The sequence below is a fragment of the Eurosta solidaginis genome, chromosome X (genome assembly GCF_040869045.1).
Source record: "Eurosta solidaginis isolate ZX-2024a chromosome X, ASM4086904v1, whole genome shotgun sequence".
NCBI classification, from domain to species: Eukaryota; Metazoa; Arthropoda; class Insecta; order Diptera; family Tephritidae; genus Eurosta; species Eurosta solidaginis.
The window spans coordinates 13,288,636-13,306,638 of NC_090324.1; the positions used below are offsets into that span (position 1 = coordinate 13,288,636).

The 18,003-nt window shown below is 39.2% G+C and overlaps 1 protein-coding gene and 1 pseudogene across 10 annotated transcripts in view; both read left to right on the forward strand.

Annotated features, from left to right (window-relative positions):
- The window catches only part of LOC137234572 (plasma membrane calcium-transporting ATPase 2-like), a 2,440,841-nt gene that overhangs the window by 1,513,204 nt on the left and 909,634 nt on the right, over nucleotides 1-18,003 (forward strand). The gene's annotated exons all lie outside the window — the stretch shown is intronic.
- On the forward strand, nucleotides 982-4,512 carry LOC137234352 (AP-1 complex subunit beta-1 pseudogene; annotated as a pseudogene).

Here is an 18,003-nt window from a genome sequence, read left to right on the forward strand (position 1 = left end):
CCCACGTATTTGTTAAATAATAGTTAAGGCGAAAAAGGGGGAAGAAAATAAAAACACCAAAAAGATTTCGTATTAATAAAAAGAATTCACAAAGTGCTTTTATTTATATAAATACAACAAGTGTTAAGAAAAGGTTTAACAAATGTTGTGGAAAATGATATATATGTGATAATAATTTTGAAAAGTTGAACTTACGTGAACGGGCGATTACGTGTTCCTTTGCTGGCTGCTGGATTAAAAGAGGACGAGCCTCTTTGCAACATGAGCCGATGAACCCGAGATACAGCTCCTTCGTTGGGTTTCCCGGCAACAAAGTTGCTATACCGCGGGCTCACAGCGGTAAAAATCTAAGATACATGCGTACTACCACTCACACATGCCTGGGTGTATTAGTGATCACAAGCATATGCGGGTGGTAGTAAACGAAGGAAAGAAGAACATTATGTTACGAGGGAGGGGAGATATATTTAGGCCTGTGGCCTAAACATACCGGCCCCCTTGCCGTAAGCAACAAAGAAAACATTAAAAAAAGGGAATGCTACGCGATCGCACGTCCAGTAAGGCGGTGTAATGGAAGAAGGCAGTGCAGATGCGGACTGCAAGCACTGCACGCCAGATGGTTGACCTCACGTTTCGCGCTCCTGTGGAAAAGAAAAGAAGTTATTAGATATACGTACGTGGTTTTAAATTCCGTGCATATTTACTTAAATATATATATAATATGGCGCATGTGTGAGGCGTGAAAGTCGGATATTTCTTTTTGGCAGGCTCCCGAGACCACCAACCCGAAAACCGTCGGTTGGGTTAGGAGACCGCCAGCTGTCGATGCCGGTGTACCGCTCACCATCATTTCGGCGTAAATGTCAGCGCCGAGTGTAAGCCGTATCGGTGATGAGCGGTAGAATTGCGGATCCGCCAGCCGCATGAACTCAAAGGGCGCGGCAATCTTGGGTCCACATTGGACGGTGGACTCAAACGGAAATGGCTTTCGACGACGGCTGCTTGTGTTGTTATGCGCGTCGACGCTCCGAATTTGCCGCGCAGTATGAGGGTGCACTGTCCATGCCCTTGGCGCTCCAATTGTAAGTCGCGTACCAGCTCCGCATCGACGATCGTGCTGGTGGCGCAGGGATCAATAATGGCCCGAACCAGGTGTAAATGCCCACGCGATTCGATTCGTACGATGGCCGTCGGCGCAATGGGCACGAAAGGCCGCATGATGGGCGATGGTGTAGCCTGGAGCAGCCGCCCTGTCCGGAAGCCTTCCGGCGTGTCGCGCTTTAGCTTCATTGTATTTTGGGCTTCAAGAGAGTATGGCGTCGATTTCTTTCGCCGTTGCTGCCTTGCGAGTTTGGACGATTTAGCTGAGTTTCGATGGGGTCCGACCTCACGGTGCCGCCAATTATTTTGTTGGTTTCGAGGTTTGTTTGCTTTCGCCGCGCTTCTTTCGTGCTGTAACAGCGGCCGGAAACTGCGCATCCCATGATTTACCGTTGACGGTCTTGTCTCCGTTTTTGCTCGCTCTTCCTCCATTTTCGTTCTCTCTTCTTCCATTTCCTCTTCCTCTACCTGCTGAGCCCAGGATTTAGCCGGCCCCGAGAGGTTGATCGACAATGCATCGTCGGACGTGTTGTCTTCGCCGTTTGTGGTCGTCTCGTCGCTTACCGGTCGACGCTCATCTAAATGAAGCGTGGTGTGGTGCTTCTCTTGGCACCTCTTGCAGCTATACTTGCTGTTACATTTGTCCACGCGGTGAAAGGGCGACAGACAGTTTGGACAGTACTTATGCAGAAGTACTGCCCGCAACCTCTCTTCTGGGGATTTTTTACGGTATTCGGCACAGATCCTAAGGCTATGATCCCTGCCGCAGAGCTGGCAAGCAACGTCGAAACGCTTTGCGCCTCTCTCTGACTTGGCCAGTAACGTTTGGTAGCGGGTCATGATCTGAAAGGATATTGGTATCATTGATCATGCCCAAATTGCGGTTAGCGGAATGTTGTTTGGGTGGCGTAAGCCAAAAAAAATATTATCTCTCATATATTTTCGCAAGAGAAAAAAAAACATTTTATTGAAATAAAAAATTAAAGGCCATAAGTAAATACTTATGCGCGCAAAAAAAAAAAAACACGAAGAAAAAACGGATTTAGCACGCATCCATGCGATGTGGCTGGTGCTTTAGCGCCTCTAGTACAATCCTGCAAAAACGCTCTCGTCACTCCACGTCATTTGACTAGTCATTTTACGGTCATAGGTTATATTCCTAGTCACACTTGCATGGGCGTGATTAGGTTTTGTGACCAAATTTTTGTAGGGATTTTATAATTTATTTTATGTCGGTAGATGTCGCCGAAGTAGGCCTAAAGATTTATTTTTTGGTTTGTGGTGAACTTTGTTTTCACGACAAGTGGCCTGCCACCACACGGAACGGTTCGAAACCTGGCTGAAGAGGTATTACAGAGTTGCACTTCCACCATTCAGCATTATTTTTGACGTGTATAATATTGCGATTCGTGGAATTAAGTATTTTAAATCTCGACCAAATGAATGATTGGTGGAGATATGTAATACGCGACATGTGTGGCGTGTTGTGCTCGATATGTCGTGCTGCCTTCAGTGCGTGACGTGTAGTGCGGCGTGTAGTGCATGACGTGTAGTGCGGCCTGTAGTACGTGACGTGTAGTGTGCGCGATGATTGCGCATGAGGCCTAATGTCGGTGTTGCCGTGCATTGACTGTCAAAGAAAAGTGTAGACATTTGACATTTGTTACAATTTTTTTTTTTTTTTTTTTTTCATTTCCTGAATGAAAAAAAAATGTCATTCGTATAAAACACGCGGTGAGTAAAGATGATAAACTGCGTAAACTTACTTTTTATTGACTAATTTTATATTTTTATTTTCAGGTTTTCATTCCATGGTAACGCTGGGAAGCGAAATTTTACGCGATTTCTTGATGTGGTCAATTGTATGCAAACGGACAACCTGGAGCCCAAAAAAAATGGTTTATTGATGTTTAATGAATTGCGATACATCGCAATCAGAGACGGAAATTACGGCAGCTAATACGCCTGTGTAGGACTGCGAAGACTCCAATCCCCTTTTACGTGCTTTGGCTGTACGTACGATGGGATGTATACGCATCAGTAAGACAACCGAATATTTACGCGAGCCACCACGAAGGTGCTTGAAGGATGAGGATACCTAGGTACGTAAAACAGCCGCGGTGTGTGTTGCTAAGCCTTATGACATCTTATCATCAATGGTCGAAGATCAAGAACTTTAAGATTAATCAAAAGATTCACTCTCCGATTCGAATCCCATGGTGGTGGCCAATGCTGTTGCTGCACTGGGTGAAACCACCGAAGCCAATCAGTCGGGTCAACCCCTTGTTGAATTGAACGCAGTTACTATTAACAAATTGCTTACTGCGCTTAACGAATGCACCGAATAGGGACAAGTATTCATTCTTGATTCATTGGCTAATTATAGTCCTGAAGATAGCGCGAAGCTCAATTGATTTGATTTTTTTTTTTTGACACCACGTTTAGCGCACGCTAATGCAGCAGTTGTGTTGAGCGCTGGTAAAGTGCTTATGAAATTAGAAATTATTAGAAATTATTAGAAATGCTTTCAAGTGATAGCGATTTCGGTGCCACACTCACTAAGAAGTTGGCGCCACCATTCGTCATACTACCCTCCCCAGAGCCCGAGGTTCAATATGTGGCACTGCGTAACATAAATTCAATTGTGCAAAAGCGCCCAGACATTCTTAAGCATGAGATAAAAGCGTTCTTTGTTAAGTATAATTATCCAATTAATGTAAAATTAGAAAAGCGTGACATTATGATACGTTTGGCCAATCCAACCGACATTGCACAAGTTTTTAGTGAATTAAAGAATATGCCACTGAGGTGGATGTAGATTTTGTGCGCAAGGCTGTACGCGCCATTGGGCGTTGTGCTATGAAGGTTGAACCATCAGCCGAACGCTGCGTTTCTACACTTCTCGATTTGATTCAAACCAAAGTAAATTATGTTGTTCAAGAGGCAATTGTTGTAATTAAAGACATTTTCCGCCAGTACCCGAATAAATTTGAAAGCATTATTAGCACACTTTGTGAGAATCTTGAGACACTCGATGAGCCTGAGGCACGTGCCTCTATGGTTTGGATTATGGGGGAATAGGCTGGGCGTATTGATAATGCTGATGAATTACTCGATAGCTTTTTGGAAGGCTTCCAAGATAAAAACACTCAAGTGCGATTGCAATTGTTGACCGCTGCGGTTAAATTATTCTTAAAACGCCCATCTGGCGCGCAAGAGCTCGTGCAACATGTACTTTCTTTAGCTACGCAAGATTCAGATAATCCTGATTTGCGTGATCGTGGTTTTATCTATTGGCGATTGTTGTCCACTGACCCCGCTGCGGCCGGCGGACAGCTCGTAAAAGACGCGAAACGCTTAAGTCATTCGAAGTACAGCAGAACAAATTTATTTGTACTAAAGCTTATTTAGTGTATGTACGAAATCTGAATAGTTGAACAATTTGTGGTGGGGTGTGTTACGTACGCATTTTTTTCTAATTAATAATGTGAATTAAGTTGTGAATAAATCTACTTCAGCTGAATGCAAATGCAACAAAACCGAAACTTGTGTATGATTCCATGAAATCAAATAGGACAAAGTGAAGAAATGGTTTGATTTTGCTAAGTGAAAAATAATAACTTCCTCCATCCCTTGTGTTTGATTGGTTTTGGATAGTCGGTTGGTGGCTACGTTGCGTATGTGTGGGTTGTGCTTTGTTGCGCAATAAATATATTCTTAGCTTATACATTGGATGGAATTGATGGCAAACGAGCGCGTAGTATAGGCCTAGCTGGGCCATTAGGCGAACTCTTCGATCATGGCTTGGACTCATATACAGCCGTATTAATACCAGCATGCTTGTATAGCATATTTGGTCGTAGTCCTGTATACTCAGTGGCACCCATGCGCATGTATTATGTGTGCTCGGTGGTGTTTTTTAATTTTTATGTTTCACATTGGGAAAATATAATACCGGTGTATTGTATTTACCATGGGGTTACGATTTGAGCAGGTGAGGTTCAACTGGAATGTACTTACTGACATGGTATTATGGTTCAAATGTTGTGAATGAAATGTGTGAACATTTTAATCGCATCTGCTTTAGTGTAAATATGCGACAACCCTCCGCTGCAGAAGCAAAGCAAAATGAACAAGCACGCTTGCTCGACATGGAAAAGACGGATTAAGTAGGGAAAATGTAAACAAATTAGGAAAGATACATGTAAATGAAATAAAAGCTGTATGCTTATAACGTCTACTTACTTGGACATCGTCACAAATCAGAACCAATAAAGTTTCAGCTTTCCTTTTGTATAAACTTTACAACTGTGATCAGTTGCAGAGCACCGCTTAAATAAAGCGCGACTACATTTTGACTTCTACCAGATTATTTGGGTTGATATCCTTAAAGCTATTGTTATTTATCGTTGGCTTTTGATTACGCTGCCCAAGTAAGCAATCGATGTGTATGTGTAACAGCAATCATGCAAGTACCCAATTTAAGGAGGCTGGTAATCTTATTGTAATTTAATTTATGTTTTTTAATGCTGATAGGGGTTCTCAGAATTGGTATAGATAGTGCAACTTGCGGAAATACCTTTTAGTAAATTATGAAATAACGTGCTATTTGTGTTAAATTATAGGAATAAATATGTAGTTACAGGAAGTTAAAGGCTATGCCCAATCTCTTGTTTCCTATCCTTCCCACTCTAACTGTGTATTGTCATTAAAATGTGCTCTGACATTACTCTTGATGGTTAACATTAAAAAAACCAATACAAAGTTCTTGTTCATTGAGGGTAAAATTGAAATTATTTGAATATCGCTCATTATCATTACAATATTTCAGTAACTGCGAGTAGTGTTTGCAAAATTTCTGTTATCTTATTTTTCTTGGTTGATCCAAAAGTAAAAAAGGAATAAATAGTTTTTGCAAGTCTTCATGGAAATTTCAAACTTTTATTTAGAATTTTTGGAGTACAAAAAATGGAAGTTTGTAATGATTTTTGAAAAAACTTGTTTCCTGAAGGGTGTTTCAGATTTTTTTTTTTTTTTCCATATAAAAATTTTAATTTTAAACACTTTGTACGGAACAAACAACTGGCCACACTATGGACATATTCGTTTATGTGTGGTTCTTAGATGATCTCTTAACTATTTTATGTATATGTGTTTTCCTCACATGTACGCATGGATGTGACATCCATGAATTTGTAAAATGTCGTTTCCACTTTTAGTTGTCTTGTGTGGAAAATATTAGAATATTCAAATTGGGATTTAAGTTATTCAGACCGGTTCTCCGGAATCGAAAGTATTTAGCCCATTAAGCACAGATCATTACATTATTTTCCCCACAAATAAGTTTTATTAAATTATTAGTTTTATTGGGAAGATTTATTACAATGTTTTGCTGGACTATTTGTTTATGTAGTATAATAAATCTCAATTTGAAAACTCCTATCAAAAATTGTCCCACCCAAGCAAAGCGATTCCGGTCGAAAGCAAGCCGACGTGTTCTCAATTTCGATCGATCGATTCTTTAGCGTTTTTTTTTATGCAAAATTGCAATTGTCTTGTTGCCTCTGCATTTCCGAAAACCATTGGTGCTGGCATTTTGTTCAAATTTTTGCACAATTTTAATTTAACTAAAACCAAAATAAATAAAAACAGCTGTTTCGCTTTATTATCAACTCGATATGAAAAACGATACGAAATCAGCTTCGAATCGATTTGTTTAAATCGGAACTGAGAACACCAAAAAGAAATCGACTCGGAATCAACCCCGCCTGACCTTTCAAAGCGAGTCGGAATCCAGAACAGGCCGGATTGCTATTCAGAACACCACCTTGTGTTTCTTACAGCCAACCCAATATAAACGCACGCAAGTAATTTTCTGTCAAAAAATGTCTCATGTACATACAAGTTATATGAGAGCAACCCAAGTTGAATTTGCTGCGTGAAAAACTAACTCGATTTCCAATTTTTGTTCTGCGTAACATTTAGATTCGACGTTTGCACACATGCTTTACATTGTCGCAACGCATGCTTATTTGGGTTAGGGCAAAGAACGCCGTGCGGTTTTATTGGGCCGGCTTGTTAAACATTTATTTGCATTTTTACACCTTTACGACGTGTATCTTAATTTTATATGCGAAAATACTTTTAAGTTTGAATGTGTGGTTGCTAATTCAATTGTATTCTGGGGCAGATAGTGAGTCTGCGTTAGGGTATGTTGGCCTTGTTCAGGGGAATGAGAGCAGGGTTATCTGGAATAAAGGGATATGGACTATTAAAGTTCATTTCCCTTGTCGTTGGGCGGAAGTAGTACCAATTTCGCTATTGGTCCCGTAATTTGTCCTTTCATTGTATGAACGTTAACAACACGTACACGGTTATCGGAACATGGGTGTGTGTTGACGACTCTCCCCATTTTCCACTCGTTCGGTTGTAGGTTATCCTCCTTGATGACGACTAGGTCCCCCGGTTTTAAGTTGGATTGTGGATGTTTCCATTTATACCGTTTCTGGATCTCGGTGAGATATTCCGATTTCCATCTTTTGCAAAAGGTTTGATGAAGGGCTTTCATCTTTTGCCATCGGTTTACAATGGAGGCAGGGTTTTCACTACAGTCGAGTTCAGGTGGAGCTAGAAGATGCCCACCTACGAGAAAATGGCCTGGAGTAAGCGGCTCCAGGTCGGAAGGGTCATTGGATGAGGGACTTAGAGGTCTCGAGTTGAGGCAGGCCTCAATTCGACATAAGAGGGTTGTAAACTCTTCGAAAGTATATTTATGATCGAACGCGATCTTTTTAAAGTGGGTCTTAAAACTTTTTACCCCCGCTTCCCACAAACCTCCCATGTGAGGAGCGCTTGGCGGTATAAAATGCCATTCTATAATGTGATGGCTATATTTAGTCAACGTTCCGTCCCTTGCTTCACGCAGAAATGCTTTAAACTCGGATCGTAAAGATCGAGAAGCTCCGACAAAGTTAGTACCGTTGTCGGAGTAAACGTTTTTTGGACAGCCTCGTCTGGATACAAATCTGGTGAAGGGAGCTAGGAAGGACCCGGTACTAAGGTAGTTTGTCGCTTCTAGATGGATGGCTTTCGTCGAAAACCAGACAAACAGGCAGACGTATCCTTTCGAAATTCGACATCCCCTCCCTCTGTAGGATTTTATATCGAATGGTCCCGCGAAATCTACCCCGGTGTTGGTGAAGGCCCTAGAAAAGGTGGTGCGCTCCTTCGGAAGGATCCCCATAAGTTGCGTTTGTGTCCGCTTCCTGTAAATAGTGCAGACTTTGCAGTTGTGGATAACCGACCTTATCATTATTTTAACACGTGGGATCCAGTACTGAGTGCGGATATGACGTAGCATCAGCTGGTTCCCTCCATGCAGGGTGGTCTCATGAGAGGATTGGACTATAAGTGTGGATAACCTGCAAGTGTAAGGAAGAATAATGGGATGACTTTCATTATGGGACATGTCTTTCGATGCCCCTGTCCGCCCCCCAGTTCGAATGATGCCTTCTTCATCTATATATGGGTTCAGGGGTAAAATCTCACTCTTCCCATTTATAAGTTTTCCTGACTTCAAATTTGCGTACTCTTCTTGATAATGTTGCCTCTGGCATATGGTTATCAATCTTCGTGTTGTTTTTTCTATTTCGTCAGGAGCTATCGAATGAGAATCCCTTTTAAAAGAGGCTTTACTTGTTGGGTGCGTATTCTGGAAAAACCGAAGAATATAGGATATAACCCGCAAGGCCCTTGGTAAATCGGAAAACCTATCTAGAATATCAAAGTTATTTTTGACCGAAGTTGTATGAACTTTCACCCTCTTTTCCTCCATATTCGTATTGTAATCTTCTTCTTGTGTTGGCCAGTTTTCGTTGTCTTCTTGTAACCAAGAAGGTCCCTGCCACCACAAAGAATTGTCGATTAGATCCGAAGCGTAGAGGCCTCTGCTCGCCAAATCTGCAGGATTTGACGCGGAGTCTACGTGCCGCCATACCTTGCCTCCTACTTTATCGATGATTTTAGTTATTCCATGTGCCACAAACGTTGACCACGAACATGGTGGTTTTCGGATCCATGCCAGTACTATAGTCGAATCTGTCCAAAGGGTTACTTTAATGTTTGAAAGTTGCATATTTTCTATGGCCGACTCTATAATTTCTGCAAGTAGGACTGCGCCGCAGAGTTCCAGTCGTGGCAATGATATGGTTTTTACCGGGGCTACTCTCGTTTTGGCCATCAACAGGTTGGTGAAGACTTGATCCTTTGTTTGTACCCTCAGGAAAACAGTGGCGGCATATGCTTTTTCCGAGGCATCGCTGAATCCATGTATTTCGACATTGTCCTTCAATGTGTAGTGAACCCATCGCGGTATGCGTATATCGTTGATCTTTTCGTAGTCCGTCATGAATGATTGCCACCGATGTAGAGTAGTTTCAGACACATCTTCATCGCAGCCTGTCCCTTCCAACCAAATATTTTGCATTATTATTTTGGCTACAATTACGACTGGTGCCAGCCAGCCAAGAGGGTCGAAAAGTTTCGCGATCGCAGAAAGTATTGACCTTTTTGTTACGGCGTGGTTATTGTCAAAGGGTTTCGCTGTGAAGTAAAAGTAGTCGAAATGGGCGTTCCACCTGATACCGAGTGCTTTTACCATGCTGGTGTCTTCAAACTCAAGAAAATCCTCGCTTAATAGGTGTTGCTTCGGTATACCCTGTAGGATTTTCTTGTAGCTGGACGTCCATTTTCGCAATGGGAAACCTGCCGATTGCAATGCCAATGATATTTCGTCCCTTGCCTTGATTGCAATTTCGATGCTGTGTCCACCGGCGAGTACGTCATCAACGTACATGCAATTTCGCAGTATATCTGCTGCCATTGGATGCGATGTCTCCACGTTCGAATCGCAAGATACGGAGCACAATTAACCCCAAAGGTTACCGTTTTCAATTCATAAATGTTAATTGGGTTTTTGGGGCATTTGCGAAATATGATTAGCTGATATTTTGTTTGGTCTTCATTGACCCATATTTGGCGATACATTTTCTCTATGTCGCTGTTAAATACGTATTTGAACAGCCGCCAACGTAGTATAAGAATTGTCAGGTCGGATTGAAGAATCGGACCTGGATATAAGGCATCATTTAAACTTTTGCCATTAGTGGTAGGACAAGATGCATTAAATACGACTCTGACTTTTGTCGTTGTACTTCCCTCCTTTATAACAGCATGGTGAGGTAGGAAGTAACAGTCATTTGAGTCTGGAGAAATATTGCCTATTTGTTTCATGTGCCCTAAAGTTTCATATTCGGATACATCTCTATTGTATTCCGTTTGAAGGACTGGGTTTTTCGCAAGTCGTGTCTCGTTGCGATAGAATTGAGAGCACGCACTTCTTAATGAGGGGCCTAAGTTAAACTCTTTCCTAAAGGGTAAGGAGACTACGTATTTGCCATCGTTGTTCCGAACTGTTGTGGATTTGTATAGCTCCTCGCAGTAAGTGTCATCGTTATTGATGCTCCTTTTCTTTGGAATTTCCTCTATCTCCCAAAAGGCCGCCAATTGTTTATCTAAAGTGACCTCATTGAAATATGAAACTAGGGTCTTATTTGTATCAACCGCATCTGTCCGGCCTGTCAAAATCCAGCCGAAGACCGTTTCCTGTGCTATTAATGTGTTTAGCACGTCCTTCCTGATACCGCCTAGCATAATTTGGGGGTATATGTCTCCGCCCAGAATTAAGTCGACTGGCTCATTGGCAAAGAATCTTTTGTCAGCCAGTACTAAGTCAGGGAATGCTTGCCTAGTCATTGCGTTTATTTGGCAAGTTGGAAGATTCCCTGTTAATTGTGGTAAAACCAGCACGATCGTATTGATCTCGATTAATGGGTCTGTTGGTGACCGCAATTGTATGTTGCACGCTTCTTTTACTTGTGCAGACATTGTATTATTGATGCCCGAAACTTGGGCATGCATGCGTTTAGATGGCAGATTAATTCTGCGCTTAAGTTTCTCGGTAATGAATGAACATTCAGATCCCGAGTCTATCAGGGCTCTCGCCGAATAGTCAACACCATTATACCAGGTTCAAACACACACCAAATTGGCAATTTATACCATTTGGGCAATTTATTACGCAATTTGTCATATAATAAATTGTAATAATAAATTGCCAATTTAAAAAAAATTGCGTAGTAAATTGTTTCAAACTGCAAATGCAACATTGTAAAGTGTGTTTATTGAGTATATTTAAACGTCAATTACGCATGGCTGAACTATATTGTTGGCGCATCTCATCAGCTGATTTTATGTCTTTCATTTCACTGGAGTAGGGATTGCCAAAAGAAGATGGCAAACTCAAAATGAAACCAAAACATTGAACACATTTTCTTACAACGCACAAAAATTTCAAAGTTTTATGTTTTCAGTCCATTCCATTCACCTAATACCAACACACACATTTTAACAGTCTTAACAAAGATATGTTGTTACTGTAGAGATGAGCCAACCAGCTATCAAATTACTATTGTACAAGCTAAATAGAGTTGTATGAACACCACTCAGTTTAAATCGAAATTGCCTCAATTTATTTTTCTGTTTGAACATAGCATTAAAATGAATATTGACCCTTTATTTGTGTTTGCGAAACATGAGTTCACATTATTAATCGGAGCATTTTCCCTTTCAGCATTGCGTCGTATTTGAGCTTCCCGTGAGGTAGAAGCAGATGCTCCGATAGTGTCTGAAGTATTGGTTGGTTTTGGCTGATTCGAAATATGAAGCAGCGTATGATGTCTTAAATGACATGTGGCGCAGTTCATTTGACTGGTGCACTTTGTCACCGAATGGTCAGCAGAAAGGCAGTTTATGCACCCACGGCTGCTCTTAATTTGTTCAAACCGTTTATTGGGTGTTAAACGTAAGAACTTTTCACACTTTGAAATTCGATGTGCAGGACTTTTGCACATCTTACACGTAGGTTTGGCTACTGTTGCACTTGCCTGGTAGGACCCTAATCGTTTCGACGATGTATCTGCCGAGGAACGAGAAGCATGTGGCTTAGAGGGTTTTGAAACCGTATCCCCTCTTATATCTACGACTGTTTCCAACGTTTGGAATCTGCTAGATAAGAATTTATCCATATCTGCCCATTTTGAAATTTCTGTTTTATTTTCTATGGTTTGTTCCCATTGAGCCAGTGTGGTTTCTGGCAGTTTTGTGGAGCACAAATACGTTAGAATTGCATCCCAGTTTGATATGTCAATCTTGTGACATTGAAGCGCTGAGATACAATTGTTTATTTCACGTTGCAGTTTTTTAATGGAGCTAACGCATTCGCTCTCAACTGCTTTTAAACTAAAAAGAATTTTTAATTGGGCATTGACCAAGATACGTTTGTTTTCGTATCGGTCACATAAATTTTTCCACGCTGTATCGAAACCGTCTGTTGTTAAGGAACACCGTTCCACTATCTCTTTGGCCTCCCCTTGAGTTTTTTGCCTTAAATAGTATAATTTTTGCACTGCATGGAGTTTACTATTATTAATATATATGGCAGTGAACATGTCCCTAAAAGACGGCCATGAAATATAGTCACCTTTGAAAATATCCGTATCACATGCTGGCAGGCGCACATGATATTCCATATTATCTGAGACATCTACTTTCTTATCTTTCTTTTCAAAATTTTCCAAAAGCTCAGCTATTGCCGCCTGACACTTTCGGAAGCTGAAATAGCACATTTTATGCTTCTTCTTGATAGCCGATAAGTCCTTTGAATCAAGCTCTGATGAACCTAAGAGCTTTTCGTATGTCACCTTCGTAGCTTCCCACAGAGTTTTTAACTCATCCCTTTGGTATATTAGGGAGTGTTTACTGTGTTGTGAAGGCGACATGTCGTTGAAGTCATTTTCATACTCCGTCACTGCATCTGCTTGGCGTGTATAGGTATCCATTATATGAAAATTTATTGAAATATTAATTGATTAATTGCCTTTGCAGAGAGTATTGAGTGAAAATGAACTGAAACGAAGGACTGTGTTTGAGAGAGATCTCTCGAGGAAGTGGCCTCGAAGCTTGCGAGAAAGCTAGGAATTAATTTAAAGAATGTGCAATTTTCGTGGTGGCAACGGCGCGCACCCACGTAATTATTCAAAGAATGCTCTAATGCAGATGTGCCAATGACTTGTGTAAGCCAATAAGTAATGGCTAGTGAAGAAAGTGGTGTTAGTGAAAAAATAAAGAAATGTATGAACGTTCGTTATGGACTTTTTGGTAATTTAACCAAGGGCTGTGATCTTTTGTATCACAAAAAATTAGATCAGTCAAAAACTGATTTGTGTATTGCCGCAAGTGAAAAATAAAAATAATTCAATTTTTAAAAAATTGAACAGGAAATAAGCCTTTTGGCCACCCAAACAACAACAACAATATATGTGTATGTAACTAAGTGCACTTTGTACTATAGCACCAAACTAAATTGCGAACGTATTGCCCGTGTAAATAAGTGCAAGTGATTTTTATGTGGAAGAAAATTTTATTTAATTAAATGTGCGCCTAAAATAAATTTACAGGTTTCTGAATAAGCAACCTTAACACATCGAATTTTTGTGCAGTGGATTAACTTAATTTTTTCAGATAAATCCTGCAAAGGTGAAAATCGAAAAGTGACGCAAATCGGTGTTTGAGGTTATGTTAACCTTTTAGAGCAGTGTTGTGCTACCTTGAGCTGTGTCCGGAAAATCTTACCGCTGGTGGGGGATAGTTCCGGATAGTCACAAGGCGTGTTGCACAAACTTTAAATAACTGCGTTAAGCGCCTTTTCCTATTTTTGCACAAGATGAGACTTCTCACTTCACGGAAAAAAAAACAAAATCACTTGCACTATTACATATAAGAAAGTCACTTTGTAATTTGTAATTTTATTTTGTGAAATTTTATTAAAAGTGAAAAGGAAAACCCTACCTAGCACGGAATACTTTCAACCACGTACCTTTATTAATTCGTTGATCCGGAGTACTCGAATGTGAATTAAATTTTGTTGTTGGATGTTTCCAAAATGTACCACCAAAATTTATCAGTTGTTGTATATTGGATATAAATCGCTGGTATCACCAAGAAAGCTGTATTATTTGCTGTTGAAATTTTTGGTTTTTCCTGTGTATTATCACTTCCTTGCTTTAATGCCTAGAGAGTTGAGTGGACTGTAATTGTGTGACTGGTTCTCTTTACCGGCGCGGTAAGGACCATGAACAAATGCGTGGTGGCAACGGCGCGCACCCACGTATTTGTTAAATAATAGTTAAGGCGAAAAAGGGGGAAGAAAATAAAAACACCAAAAAGATTTCGTATTAATAAAAAGAATTCACAAAGTGCTTTTATTTATATAAATACAACAAGTGGTAAGAAAAGGTTTAACAAATGTTGTGGAAAATGATATATATGTGATAATAATTTTGAAAAGTTGAACTTACGTGAACGGGCGATTACGTGTTCCTTTGCTGGCTGCTGGATTAAAAGAGGACGAGCCTCTTTGCAACATGAGCCGATGAACCCGAGATACAGCTCCTTCGTTGGGTTTCCCGGCAACAAAGTTGCTATACCGCGGGCTCACAGCGGTAAAAATCTAAGATACATGCGTACTACCACTCACACATGCCTGGGTGTATTAGTGATCACAAGCATATGCGGGTGGTAGTAAACGAAGGAAAGAAGAACATTATGTTACGAGGGAGGGGAGATATATTTAGGCCTGTGGCCTAAACAACTGATCTCTATGATTTTTTCAGACACCAATATATGCTATATACGTAAGCAATCGGTGAAATTTGAAGCTTATAGCTGTTAAAATGGGATAGAAATTCCGAAAAGTTTCTTATCTGAACAATCGGTTGTATGAGATATATACTATATATACAACCGATCTCTATGATTTTTTCAGACAACAATATATGCTATATACGTAAGTGTTCGGTGAAATATGAAGCTTCTAGCTGTTAAAATGGGGTAGAAATTGCGAAAAGTTTCTTATCTGAACAATCGGTTGTATGAGATATATACTATATATACAACCGATCTCTATGATTTTTTCAGACAGCAATATATGCTATATACGTAAGCAATCGGTGAAATTTGAAGCTTATAGCTGTTAAAATGGGGTAGAAATTGCGAAAAGTTTCTTATCTGAACAAACGGTTGTATGAGATATATACTATATATACAACCGATCTCTATGATTTTTTCAGACAACAATATATGCTATATACGTAAGCAATCGGTGAAATTTGAAGCTTATAGCTGTTAAAATGGGGTAGAAATTGCGAAAAGATTCTTATCTGAACAATCGGTTGTATGAGATATATACTATATATACAACCGATCTCTATGATTTTTTCAGACAGCAATATATGCTATATACGTAAGCAATCGGTGAAATTTGAAGCTTATAGCTGTTAAAATGGGGTAGAAATTGCGAAAAGTTTCTTATCTGAACAAACGGTTGTATGAGATATATACTATATATACAACTGATCTCTATGATTTTTTCAGACAACAATATATGCTATATAGGTAAGCAATCGGTGAAATTTGAAGCTTATAGCTGTTAAAATGGGGTAGAAATTGCGAAAAGTTTCTTATCTGAACAATCGGTTGTATGAGATATATACTATATATACAACCGATCTCTATGATTTTTTCAGAAAACAATACAAGCTATATACGTAAGTGTTCGGTGAAATATGAAGCTTCTAGCTGTTAAAATGGGGTAGAAATTGCGAAATGTTTCTTATCTGAACAATCGGTTGTATGAGATATATACTATATATACAACCGATCTCTATAATTTTTTCAGACAACTATATATGCTATATACGTAAGTATTCGGTGAAATTTAAAGCTTCTACCTGTTAAAATGGGGCTAAAATTTGCGAAAATATATATATATATATATATATATATATACCACCGATCTTTATGATTTTTTCAGACAACAATATATGCTATATACGTAAGCAATCGGTGAAATTTGAAGCTTATAATTGTTAAAGTGGGGTAGAAATTGCGAAAAGTTTCTTATCTGAACAATCGGTTGTATGAGATATAACTATATATACAACCGATCTCTATGATTTTTTCAGATAACAATATATGCTATATACGTAAGTATTCGGTGAAAATTGAAGCTTCTAGCTGTTAAAATGGGGCTAAAATTTGCGAAAATATATATATATATACTAGATATATATACTATATATACCACCACTTATATGCTATATATACTACCGAACTTTATGATTTTTTCAGAAAACAATATATGCTATATACGTAAGCATTCGTTGAAATTTGAAGCCTCTAGCTCTTAAAATAGGGCAGTCATTACGAAAAGTTCCTTATCTGAACAATCGGTGGTGGGGGATATATACTATATATACGACCGATCTCATCAATTTTTTCAGGCAACAATACGTGCAATATACGAAAGTATAAGGTGAAGTTTGAAGCTTCAATCTGTTAAATTGGGTAAGATATTACAAAAATCCTCTTTTTCTGAAAAATCGGTTGTATGGAGGATATATGCTATAGTGGTCCGATCCGGTCGGTTCCGAAAAATGTCTAATCGGACACCCAAATACACCCGGTCACCAAATTTTATCAAGATATCTCAAAAATTGAGGGACTAGTTTGCATACAAACAGACAGACGGACTGACAGACATGGCTAAATCAACTCAGCTCTTCAACCTGATTATTTCGGTATACTTAATGGTGGGTCTATCTATTTTCCTTTAAGGACTTACAATTTTCGGTTTCGTGACGAAATTAATATACCATTTCATTTTCATGAAAGGTATAAAAATAGGTAGGTAATCTGTGTGAGGATGCAAAGCTTCACGTTTTTTGTGGTCTGCATGTAAAAACTATGACTACGAATCACGTCTTTCAAAAATATATGTCGTAAACGTAACTATTTGATGAAATTTGATGAATTTTGAAGCTTCTAGCCGTAAAAAAGGGGCAAAAATGACAGTTTATATGAAGTATATAATATATATACCACCGATCTCTATGATTTTTTCAGACAACAATATATGCTATATACGTAAGCATTTTGTGAAATTTGAAGCTTATAGCTATTAAAATGAGGCCGAAATAGCAAAAAAAAAATATGTATACTATATATATATACTATATATACCATCATATATATATTATATATAGCTCCGATGAAAATGATTTTTACAGGAAATCTTTTATGATAGATTAGAATATATATCACCAAGTTTCACGTTTTTATATTAGAAACTAAGGGAGAAATGGCCAAAATTTTTTCTATCTGAATGATCGGTTGTATGGGGTAGGTATATACTAGGCCGGGTCGATTTGTGGGGAGGCAAAAAAATCGCCCATTGCTCTGTGAAAATCATATTCTAGGGATCAAAATAAGAAACTTTGCCGAAGGAACCATAACTCTAAAACGAATTCTGATGTCCCCCCTTTGGGTCGTAGGGGCAAATTTTGAAAAATCCCACTTTCAAATGCCTATGTTTTTTATACTCAGTTGAGCAGAGCTCACAGAGTATATTAAGTTTGATTGGACAACGTTTGGTTGTACAGGTATAAAGGAATCGAGATAGATATAGACTTCCATATATCAAAATTATCAGGATCGAAAAAAAATTTGATTGATGAAATTTGGTATGTAGGTTCCTGAGCACTCATCTCAGATCGCTTTTTAAAATGAATATATATCGGACTATAACCACGCCCACTTTTTCGATATCTAAAATTTCGAAAAAACGAAAATGTGCAATAATTCATTACCAAAGACAGGTAAAGCGATGAAACTTGGTAGGTGAGTTGAACTTATGACCCAGAATAGAACGTTAGTAAAATTTTGGAA